Source organism: Salvelinus alpinus, chromosome 30 (genome assembly GCF_045679555.1).
Source record: "Salvelinus alpinus chromosome 30, SLU_Salpinus.1, whole genome shotgun sequence".
NCBI lineage: Eukaryota > Metazoa > Chordata > Actinopteri > Salmoniformes > Salmonidae > Salvelinus > Salvelinus alpinus.
The window spans coordinates 20,204,875-20,217,012 of record NC_092115.1 but is presented as its reverse complement, the minus strand read 5'-3'; the positions used below and the strand labels follow the sequence as shown (position 1 = coordinate 20,217,012).

The window sequence follows — 12,138 nt, the reverse complement described above, 5'->3', positions numbered from 1 at the left end:
TGTGTGTAGGTATGTGTGTGTAGGTATGTGTGTGTAGGTATGTGTGTGGGTATGTGTGTGTAGGTATGTGTGTGTAGGTATGTGTGTGTAGGTATGTGTGTGTAGGTATGTGTACTGTAGGTATGTGTACTGTAGGTATGTGTGTGTGGGTATGTGTGTGTAGGTATGTGTGTGTAGGTATGTGTACTGTAGGTATGTGTACTGTAGGTATGTGTGTGTGGGTATGTGTGTGTAGGTATGTGTGTGTAGGTATGTGTACTGTAGGTATGTGTACTGTAGGTATGTGTGTGTAGGTATGTGTGTGTAGGTATGTGTGTGTAGGTATGTGTACTGTAGGTATGTGTGTGTAGGTATGTGTACTGTAGGTATGTGTGTGTAGGTATGTGTGTGTAGGTATGTGTGTGTAGGTATGTGTGTGTAGGTATGTGTGTGTAGGTATGTGTGTGTGGGTATGTGTATGTAGGTATGTGTGTGTGGGTATGTGTATGTAGGTATGTGTGTGTAGGTATGTGTGTGTAGGTATGTGTATGTAGGTATGTGTGTGTGTGTGTGTGTGTGTGTGTGTGTGTGTGTGTGTGTGTGTGTGTGTGTGTGTGTGTGTGTGTGTGTGTGTGTGTGTGTGTGTGTGTGTGTGTGTGTTGACTCTCACACCAGTCACGGACACAGGTGTTCTGAACCAAAACAACTTATCTGGCAGCGGTGCTGTGATGTCACCCTAGAAACAGGAATATGACAAAGCCTGCTCCACATACAACAGTGGTTTCCAGTCCTAGTCCTGTCAACCTACTGGGCGTGGGGGCATTTGTTCCAGGCCAGCACAAACATACCTCACTGTTAATACTGGGCTCAAACGAAAACATCCCCAGAACTGAAGACCACTGGCATACAGTACAGTTTCTACACAACTCCACTCAACAGCTCAATACTCCCACACTTCTCAGAATAGTAATTGAAACTGGCATACTCAACTCCTCACATCTCCAGCACAGACTGACGAGAGCGGTGAGCCAGTTTGTCACACATTGGCTACCATGGTTCACCCGTATGGCTGATATTGTGGGAATTGAAGTGAAGCCCTGAATGAGACTAACTGAGGAATACTTATTGGAGTGTGCTGTGTGCTAACTCTCCTTATCCCCAGGGACCAACATGCATATCTCCTCACTACATCTGTCATACACACACTAACACACACACACACACACTATCCAGTGGTTCTGTCACATGCTACTACCCGGGGCAGTGTGTAGAGCAGGATGCATGGGGTTAATGTCCGTCCTCGCCTCTGCGAGACAGGAAATGAGGCGCTGTGTGGGGAAATCGCTTTAGATAATAGAGTGATTTATTAGAATGAGGCTTCCACTGCCAGCACTAATTAATTATCCTTTTACTGAGTGTGTGTGTGTGTGTGTGTGTGTGTGTGTGTGTGTGTGTGTGTGTGTGTGTGTGTGTGCGTGCGTGCGTGCGTGCGTGCGTGCGTGCGTGCGTGTGAGTGAATAGGGACTCCTAAGTGTTCATATTATAACTAATGCGTCTCGTCAGATGTACTACTCCTTTCCTCTGGCATAGCAACAAGTAGAGGCTGTTCCCTCTGCTTGGTAGAACATACATTCACATGGAGGGCAATGGAGTGTGAGAGAAACAACCTTGTCTACACTGTTAAAATGAAGTGCTTTGTAACACCAAAACTAGTGGCAACTGAGCTGCCACCAGCGTAAAGGAGACAAAACTTTGCTGTAGTACTGAAACACATCATCCTGAGATGTTTTCAAACATTATACATTGCCAGGGACTGGGAGCACTATGGTTAAAAGTTGAAAACACTATTTTTTTGCAGAATCAGATACATTTTTTTTGCTGTATTTTCGCCTGTCTAAAGCTTCTCAACACTATTATGATGTTTCAAATCCTCTCTAGTGCAGAATGAAATCACTTCTTCTGAAGTATTTCAATGTTTAACATTGATTTATTTATCTGATCATTTTCCAGTTGAACACATTTTGCAAGGCATTGTTGAGCACAGTGGTCAATCCACCAGCAGCAACTGGAGGTTTTAAAACAAGCAGAGCAGGATGGTGTATTTGCCTGTACAATAGAAAGAGATGTGGTAATTGGTGGTCTCATCATTGAATGTTATTTAGCCTGATGGTTTAGATATCAATTCATGATGATCCATTAGACCTCATGGCAAACTGCTTAATATAAGTAGAATTGTATATTTTTTTCAAACATACAGTACATACAACATTGTGTAAAAGAATAATGTAAAAACAAAAAAAGTGTTACCCACAATCTTCTAAAAACAGAGCCACGTGGCAAGAAAGGATGTGCAGGGAGATTCAAAACAGACTGCTCTATCTTTGGTTATCCTCATAAAAGATAGTTACATTTTGAGCAATATTAATTCTAAAATGTTTTTGTAAAATGAAATGAACAAATCATTGAAATGACTTGCAATAATTTTTATTAAGTACTGTGTATGTTGTTGTTTTCTCAATTTAAAATCATGTTGTTTTTTTACAGTGCGGCTGTGTGGTTGAGTGTGTAAAATGACATTGAAATTCAAATTAAATGTACCATCTTACTGACACAGAAGTCAAGGTTTCAATTCCCACTTCCACCTGTCCCACATTCACTCCTTCTCTGTCTCCTCCTGTTTCTAATCTGTCTAAATGAAGGTGGAATTCCACCCAAAAATATTCTCCATATACCCTGAACATTAATCAATATTTAAGTTATAAACAGTTTGCGTTTCTTAACCATTTGATGGTACATTATGAGAAATAGTGTTTTGATGCTACCTTTCACATGCACTAAAACCCCCAAAACTGTTCTGACAACACTCTCTTAAAAACACCAATATTCAGATTGAAGAACCGCTTTGGCTATTTCAGAGTACATCTATTCTGTTTTAAAACTCTTTCTGTTTATCATAATACTTACATTGCGGTCTCAGGATAGGTGTGCTACTTTTTCATTACATAATCATGGCGTTTTGAGTCATTCCATATTTAGTGACGTTCACACACACACACTTGTTTCTCACGCTGGTGTGTTAATCTTAGGTGGTAGCGAGAGAGGAGAGAAAAGATGACCCTACACACACACACACACCTCTCTCTCGCTGTATTTTTCTCACACACATACATACACACAGACTTCTCTCTCCTCTCCTCTCTGTCTCTCGTTCTGTCTCTCTCACACACACACACACACACACACACACACACACACACACACACACACACACACACACACACACACACACACACACACACACACACACACACACACACACACACACACACACACACACACACACACACACACACACACACACACACACACACACACACACACACACACACACACACACACACACACCTATAATAGTGTTTCAATGAGAGTGACACCACCTCTTCTACTCTGACTGCTAAATCCCCACCCCCACCCCCAGGGCTGTGATTGCTTTCTGGGGCCAGAGGGCCATCTCAGCTGCCCCACTCTGTTAAAGCAGACCAGCCAGGTTAAGGCATGGAGAACCCTTCCACTCTAGGAATCAATCAGTCAATCAACTGTCATTTGTGTATAGCATTTTTTACCAATGCATTTGTCACAAAGTGCTTCACAGCAATTTGACCGGGATTTGACCTAAAATCCCCAAAGAGCAAAGTAAGAGGTCTGTGGACTATGGGTGATCAAGGGGAAGCAAATAGCTTGTTGTCAGTCATGTCCCTCATCGTTGCAATCCTACTGAGATGTGGAGAGGCAGAGACCCTCTCAAACCTTAAAACCCAAAGGGAGAGTGATGTTTCATTGAATCTGCTGTTGTTTTGCTTTATGGGTGTGTGCATGTGTGTCTGCATACTGTACATGAGCGTGAGAGACAATTGAAATCAGAGGGGTGTGCTGTGTACACACAAGGCTAATGAACAGGATGTACATGTACGTCATAGAGGTGAAGAAGCAGAGACACCATGGCTGAAACACTTAGCATCTCAGGAGAACACACACAGCACCTATTACATCAACCCCTCTCTGCTTTCTTATCTCTCCTCATCCCTGTAAGACACACTACACACCAACACTCAACATCCCCTCCCTCTCTTCCTATTTTTCATTCAAATCTGTTTTTTCTTCTCTCTCCATGGCTCCAGTGTTTATCTGACAGGATACTGGCTGAAGATCCAAGACAAAGAATAACCAGCCAGAGTCACTGGCCTCACTGAACCAACATGCACTTTTCCTGGTATCCTCTCTCTCTCTCTCCCTATCCCTCTCTCTATCTCCCCCTCTAAACACTCTATGTTTCGCTTCTGGCCCACCTTTCTTTCCCTCCCTCTGTCCATCTCTCCCTCCATCCATCCTGATCCCTCTTCCCCCATTCTGTGTTAGTTATATATCAAAGTTGGGCCGCTATAACTCGTAACCAGAGACACAGGGTTTTCAGTCTCAAAATACTGTTAGATCTATTGTGTGCGTGTCTGTGTGGCGGGCAGTGGGGATGGTGTGTGTGTGTGTGTGTGTGTGTGTGTGTGTGTGTGTGTGTGTGTGTGTGTGTGTGTGTGTGTGTGTGTGTGTGTGTGTGTGTGTGTGTGTGTGTGTGTGTGTGTGTGCGTGCGTGCGTGCGTGCGTCTTCCTCTGATTGGACAGGCCCCCTGTGAGGTCAGTGTAAATTAGAATGGCGAATAGGCTTCCTGCCACGGATGTGTCAAATCACTCTGTCCCGCGAGGCTCCACCAATAGCATTCCACATCACTCAAACCTAGTTGTGCCATTTTAAGAGCCAGAATCCTATCTGCCCTCTGCCAAGTCAGACATGAAACTCTATCCCCCCTAGACAGTTGATCTCTATACAGTCTCTCTTCATTGCCGGGCCTCTCATATAACTCCACCATTAAAACCAGAGATGGTTGAACACTGTAGGGGACTATAGGGACAAAGTGGATCATTTGGGTTCATCCCAAATGGCACCATATTCCCTTTATTGTGCACTACTTTTGACCAGGGCCCATAGGAGGGGGGAGAAAAAATCTGAAGTCAAATGTCTACTGTTTGCTGATGATCTGGTGCTTCTGTACCCAACCAGGGAAGACCTACAGCAGCACCTAGATATTCTGCACAGATTCTGTCAAAAATAATTGTGTTCCAAAAAAGGTCCAGTTGCCAGGACCACAAATACAAATTTCCTCTGGACACCGTTGTTCTAGAGCACATAAAAACTATATAGAGCAGAATTAGGCCGATACCCGCTAATTATCAAAATCCAGAAAAGAGCCGTTAAATTCTACAACCACCTAAAAGGAAGCGATTCCCAAACCTTCATAACAAGCCATCACCTACAGAGGGATTAACCTGGAGAAGAGCCCCTTAAGCAAGCTGGTCCTGGGGCTCTGTTCACAAACACAAACAGACCCCACGTAGCCCCAGGACAGCAACACGTTTAGACCACACCAAATCATGAGAAAACAAAATGATAATTACTTGACATATTGGAAGGAATTAACAAAGAAACTGAGCAAACTAGAATGTTATTTGGCCCTAAACAGAGAGTACACAGTGGCAGAATACCTGAATACCAGAGTACTTGTCCTCTTGCTCAGTTGTGCACCGGGGCCTCCCACTCCTCTTTCTATTCTGGTTAGAGACAGTTTGCTCTGTTCTGTGAAGGGAGTAGTACACAGCGTTGTACGAGATCTTCAGTCTTGGCAATTTCTCACATGGAATAGCCTTCATTTCTCAGAACAAGAATAGACTGACGTGTTTCAGAAGAAAGTGCTTGTTTCTCATCATTTTGAGCCTGTAATCGAACCCACAAATGCTGATGCTCCAGATACTCAACTAGTCTAAAGAAGGCCAGTTTTATTGCTTCCTTAATCAGAACAACAGTTTTCAGCTGTGTTAACATAATTGCTAAAGGGTTTTCTAAAATTGCTTAAGGGTTTAAAAATAACACAACGTGCCATTGGAACAAAGGAGTGACGGGTTGCTGATAATGGGCCTATGTACGCCTATGTAGATATTCCATAAAAAGCAGCTTCCAGCTACAATAGTAATTTACAACATTAACAATGTCTACACTGTATTTCGGATCAATTTGATGTTTTATAATGGACAAAATAATAGCTTTTCTTTCAAAAACAAGGACATTTCTAAGTGACCCCAAACTTTTGTACGGTAGTGTATGTTTCCCATGCCAATAAAGCCCTTAAATTGAATTGAATTGAGAGAGAGAAAGAGGTAGAGAGAGAGAGAGAGTCAGGTAGAGAGAGAGAGGGGGTCAGGTAGAGAGAGAGAGGGGGGCAGGTAGAGAGAGAGAGAGGGGGTCAGGTAGAAAGAGAGAGGGTCAGGTAGAGAGAGAGAGGGGGTCAGGTAGAGAGAGAGAGGGGGTCAGGTAGAGAGAGAGAGGGGGGCAGGTAGAGAGAGAGAGAGGGGGTCAGGTAGAGAGAGAGAGGGTCAGGTAGAGAGAGAGAGGGGGTCAGGTAGAGAGAGAGAGGGGGGCAGGTAGAGAGAGAGAGGGTCAGGTAGAGAGAGAGAGGGGGTCAGGTAGAGAGAGAGAGGGGGTCAGGTAGAGAGAGAGAGGGTCAGGTAGAGAGAGAGAGAGGGGGTCAGGTAGAGAGAGAGAGGGGGTCAGGTAGAGAGAGAGAGAGGGGGTCAGGTAGAGAGAGAGAGGGGGTCAGGTAGAGAGAGAGAGGGGGGCAGGTAGAGAGAGAGAGGGGGGGTCAGGTAGAGAGAGAGAGGGTCATGTAGAGAGAGAGAGGGGGTCAGGTAGAGAGAGAGAGGGGGTCAGGTAGAGAGAGAGAGAGGGGGTCAGGTAGAGAGAGAGAGGGGGTCAGGTAGAGAGAGAGAGGGGGTCAGGTAGAGAGAGAGAGGGGGGGTCAGGTAGAGAGAGGGGGGCAGGTAGAGAGAGAGAGAGGGTCAGGTAGAGAGAGAGAGGGGGTCAGGTAGAGAGAGAGAGGGGGTCAGGTAGAGAGAGAGGGGGTCAGGTAGAGAGAGGGGGGCAGGTAGAGAGAGAGAGGGGGTCAGGTAGAAAGAGAGAGGGGGTCAGGTAGAGAGAGAGAGGGGGTCAGGTAGAGAGAGAAAGAGGGGGTCAGGTAGAGAGAGGGGGGCAGGTAGAGAGAGAGAGAGAGAGGGTCAGGTAGAGAGAGAGAGGGGGTCAGGTAGAGAGAGAGAGGGGGTCAGGTAGAGAGAGAGGGGGTCAGGTAGAGAGAGGGGGGCAGGTAGAGAGAGAGAGAGAGAGAGAGGGTCAGGTAGAGAGAGAGAGGGGGTCAGGTAGAGAGAGAGGGGGGGTCAGGTAGAGAGAGAGAGGGGGTCAGGTAGAGAGAGGGGGGCAGGTAGAGAGAGAGAGGGGGTCAGGTAGAGAGAGAGAGGGGGTCAGGTAGAGAGAGAGAGGTGGGCAGGTAGAGAGAGCGAGAGGCAGGTCCCCTACGGTGTATACTGTATGTGCTCATTTCTGTCATTTCCTCAGAGAGGGTAGAGCTGCATCGCTGCTGATGAAAGGTGGCTGTGCTTGGAGGGAGAGAAGGAAGGCAAGGGAGGGAGGGGTTCGATAGATGGGGGAGACACAGAGGATAGAGAAAATAAAGCGAGAGAGAGGAGGCTTGAGTACAGGGTGAGAGAGACTGATTTTGGGAAGAGAGAGAGAGAGAGAGAGAGAGAGAGAGAGAGAGAGAGAGAGAGAGAGAGACAGAGACAGAGACAGAGAGAGAGTGAGAGTGAGAGTGAGAGAGAGAGAGAGAGAGAGAGAGAGAGAGAGAGAGAGAGAGAGAGAGAGAGAGAGAGAGAGAGAGAGAGGAAAACAGACAGAAGGAACTCATTAGCTTCTGTTTTTGCCAATAAAGGCAAGCCCGCATGGGGATCCTTTCATCCTTCATTCCTCCATCCATCCCTCCGTTCCGACCGATAGACACACACACACTCGCTCCACACTGGTTCTCATCAGCAAACTAACCCAAGGTTCACTGCACAGAAATAGAAAGCCTAGAACATACTCACATTTCAATTGTATAGAAACCCCATCAAAATGACTGGCCTGTGAATTCACTATTGTAGATCTGCAGGTAAAGTAAAGGAAGCAGCAACATAAAGTGTCTTAATAGGGCGTTAGGCCACCATGAGCCACCAGAACAGCTTCAATACACCCTGGCATAGTATCTAGTGTCAGGAACTCTACTGGAGGGATGCGACGCCATTCTTCAACAACAAATAGCATATTTGGTGTTTTGTTGTTGGTAGTGGAAAACACTGTCTCAGGTGCCACTCCAGAATCTCCCATAAGTGTTCCGTTGGGTTGAGATCTGGTGATTGAGCCACACACACACCCTTTAAACACCCTATGCTCCTTTGAGACCCATCTTTAAAAAGTCACTGGGATCTCTTATTCTAGCCACGGTAACCAAAATAATGGGCAACTGGGCATTTTTATACATTTTTAAACATGATGGGATGTTAGGAACCACACCTGTGTGGAAGCACTTGCTTTCAATATACTTGGTATCTCAATACACGCGTGTTTCCTTTATTTTGGCAGTTACATGTACGTCGATGTTATAGAGAGAAAAGTTCAACCAATTAAAAGTGACGAACGACACAAGAAGCTTAATACTCACAAACAACCATTCTAATGAGACAAGCCATTGGACTGTGGAAACCGGAATGGAGTCGACCCCTGTGGGGCTCAACAGGGCTCAACAACACCCTATCACAAAGTAACAGTAGAAACCATTAGAACTAAAGTAGCTAAAACAATAGTCAGCCAAAGCATGTATTTTTCGGTCTTTTAGCAAGACTCTTCATAAAATAAAATGAATTTTCCATAATTAACATGGCACAGGGTAAACTGGCACTGGGTCCATTTCTTTGTTGTCTGTCATGTGTGGGATTATCCAACCGTCTCTCTAGAGGGAATGGGATGAGGAATGCTATTGAAAGACACAGGGATTCAGTTACTACTTAGTCCCTCAATTGGGTGCCCCTGGGCTAGATGCTAGGCTAATTTAAGCAACATGGGTCTCTGTCAGTACTCATCAGCTCACACAAGACACACACACACATGCATGTGCGAACACACACTCACACGCATTAGCAGGGGAGGGTGAGAGAGAGAAGCAGAGAGAGCGATAGACATAAAGAGAGAGAGAGAGAGAGAGAGAGAGAGAGAGAGAGAGAGAGAGAGAGAGAGAGAGAGAGAGAGAGAGAGAGAGAGAGAGAGAGAGAGAGAGAGAGAGAGAGAGAGAGAGAGAAGCAGAGAGAGAGAGAAGCAGAGAGAGAGAGGCAGAGACAGAGATAGGGAGAGAGATAGAGGGGAGACAGAGAGAGAGAGGGGAGACAGAGAGAGAGAGGGGGGGGAGAGAGAGAGTGAGAGAGAGAGAGGCAGAGAGAGATAGAGACAGAGAGAGAGAGGGGGGGTAGAGAGAGAGTGAGAGAGAGAGAGGCAGAGAGAGATAGAGAGGCAGAGAGAGGGGAGACAGAGAGAGAGAGGGGGGGGGTAGAGAGAGAGTGAGAGAGAGAGGCAGAGAGAGATAGAGAGGCAGAGAGAGGGGAGACAGAGAGAGAGAGGGGGGGGTAGAGAGAGAGTGAGAGAGAGAGGCAGAGAGAGATAGAGAGGCAGAGAGAGGGGAGACAGAGAGAGAGGGGGGGGTAGAGAGAGAGTGAGAGAGAGAGGCAGAGAGAGATAGAGAGGCAGAGAGAGATAGAGAGGCAGAGAGAGGGGGGACAGAGAAAGAGAGGGGGGGGTAGAGAGAGAGTGAGAGAGAGAGGCAGAGAGAGATAGAGAGGCAGAGAGAGGGGAGACAGAGAGAGAGAGGGGGGGTAGAGAGAGAGTGTGAGAGAGAGGCAGAGAGAGATAGAGAGGCAGAGAGAGGGGAGACAGAGAGAGTGGGGGGGAGTGAGAGAGAGACAGAGAGAGAGAGAGGCAGAGAGATGGGGAGAGAGAGAGAGAGAGAAAGAGAGAGAGAGAGAGAGAGAGAGAGAGAGAGAGAGAGAGAGAGAGAGAGAGAGAGAGAGAGAGAGAGAGAGAGAGAGAGAGAGAGAGAGAGAGAGAGAGAGAGAGGCAGAGAGATGGGGAGAGAGCGAGAGAGAGAAAGAGGTAGAGAAAGGGGGAGAGAGAGAGGCAGAGAGATGGGGAGAGAGAGGGGGAGAGAGAGAGGCAGAGAGATGGGGGAGAGAGGGGGAGAGAGAGAGAGAGAGAGAGAGAGAGAGAGAGAGAGAGAGAGAGAGAGAGAGAGAGAGAGAGAGAGAGAGAGAGGCAGAGAGAGGGAAGAGAGAGACGTAGGAAGATACAATTGGACAAAGCAAAGAAAAAGGGAAATGGAAAGAGAAAGACAGATAGATAGAGAGGGAGAAAGGGAGGGAGGGATACATACATTAGAGTGGCTTTGGATACAAAGCTTTGTCATGCTGATCCAGACATTGACAACCAGCTCAGCGGTGTACTATACTGTAGAACCAGTCCATTTGTATGTGGTGGTGTGTGTGGGGGGGTATCTTTAAACAAGGTCAGGGAAACACAAGACTACAGCTATTCACATCCCAAAGACACACACACACAAGAGTTACATATTTTAGACAGTGAGAGAGACCAGGGGGATTGAATATGAACCTTGATCAAACGCAGGTGTTCTGACATGGGGAGGCTTTGATAGCAGGGACAAGCTGATGCTATACCCAGGGGGCAGACAGACTCCATGCCCTGTCCTCCATTTTGTGTTACATCAATCCCACTGTGGAGATAAAAGCACCTTTCAGACTCAGATCAACTGGTTGCCACTGAAGTGCAAGTCATTTTCTCCAATAGTATGAAGATAATAATTCCAGGGCACATATTCATAAAGCATCTCTGAGTAGGAGTGATGATCTAGGATCAGTTTAGCCTTTTGGATCATAATGAATGAGATGAAATGGACAGTGGAGGACCTGATCCCAGATCAGCACTCCTACTCTAAGATGCTTTATGTACACGGGCCCAGACTTTCTCTGCAGAGCGATGCTCTTAATTATGCTTGGGTATAATATTTGTTATATTAATATTATTCTGTGCTAAAGCCCTATTTTCTGACAGCATGTTTTTGGTAGAAAAGCAACTAAGCATAAATATGAAGCATTAGATTACATGAAGATATGAAGAACCTAATTCCTAGTGAAGCTGCTCTATCACTGATCTGATGTAAAAACGTGCCATCACTACACCAGACACACACACACACACACACACACACACACACACACACACACACACACACACACACACACACACACACACACACACACACACACACACACACACACACACACACACACACACACACACACACACACACACACACACACACACACACACACACAAACCACACACCTTCAAAGACAGTGCTGTGAAGTGGGGGTGATAGGTCCCAATCTCAGATAGCATAGTGCTAATTGCTCACCCCTGTCACTGGTGAACGGCATGGAACCAAGATGGCGTCCGCATGGAAGCCAGTGACTGACCTGAAAGAATCTAGAATGGAGTCATAGTGGAGTCCACTATGTGCTGGTTGAAAAGGTCAGTCACTGATGTCAGTGATGTGGTCTTATGGGGCGTGTGGTTCATGGGGATATGGCAGTAGTCTACACATGCCTCCAGTGGCAGCTAATGACAGGGTCATGAGAGAGGGATCATTAACGGGACACTTAACACCTCCCTATGCCCCAGAGAGGGGGACAGATTTCACTGTAACATCTGACACCTCCCAACACTCCAGAGGGGGGGACAGATTTCACTGCGACACTTCTAATGATCTCGTCATCTGACTGACAAGCTAACGATACGCAACAACCGGCTGGGCAGGGTTCCAATAACACCCCCTACACACACACACACACACACACACACACACACACACACACACACACACACACACACACACACACACACACACACACACACACACACACACACACACACACACACACACACACACACACACACACACACACACACACACACACACACACACACACACACACTCTCTGTCTCACAGGATTGTGCACACACATGCACAGGGCTGCCAATCGGAAGTCCTAAACCAACCAGGTAGAATTAGGAGATAAGCATAATTAAGAGCATCGCTCTACAGAGAAAAAAATTAATTTCCTTCCCTA

General features: G+C 46.3%; 1 protein-coding gene across 3 annotated transcripts in view; it reads right to left on the bottom strand.

The window, feature by feature from the left end:
- The window catches only part of LOC139560632 (ephrin type-B receptor 1), a 405,983-nt gene that overhangs the window by 354,877 nt on the left and 38,968 nt on the right, over nt 1-12,138 (bottom strand). The gene's annotated exons all lie outside the window — the stretch shown is intronic.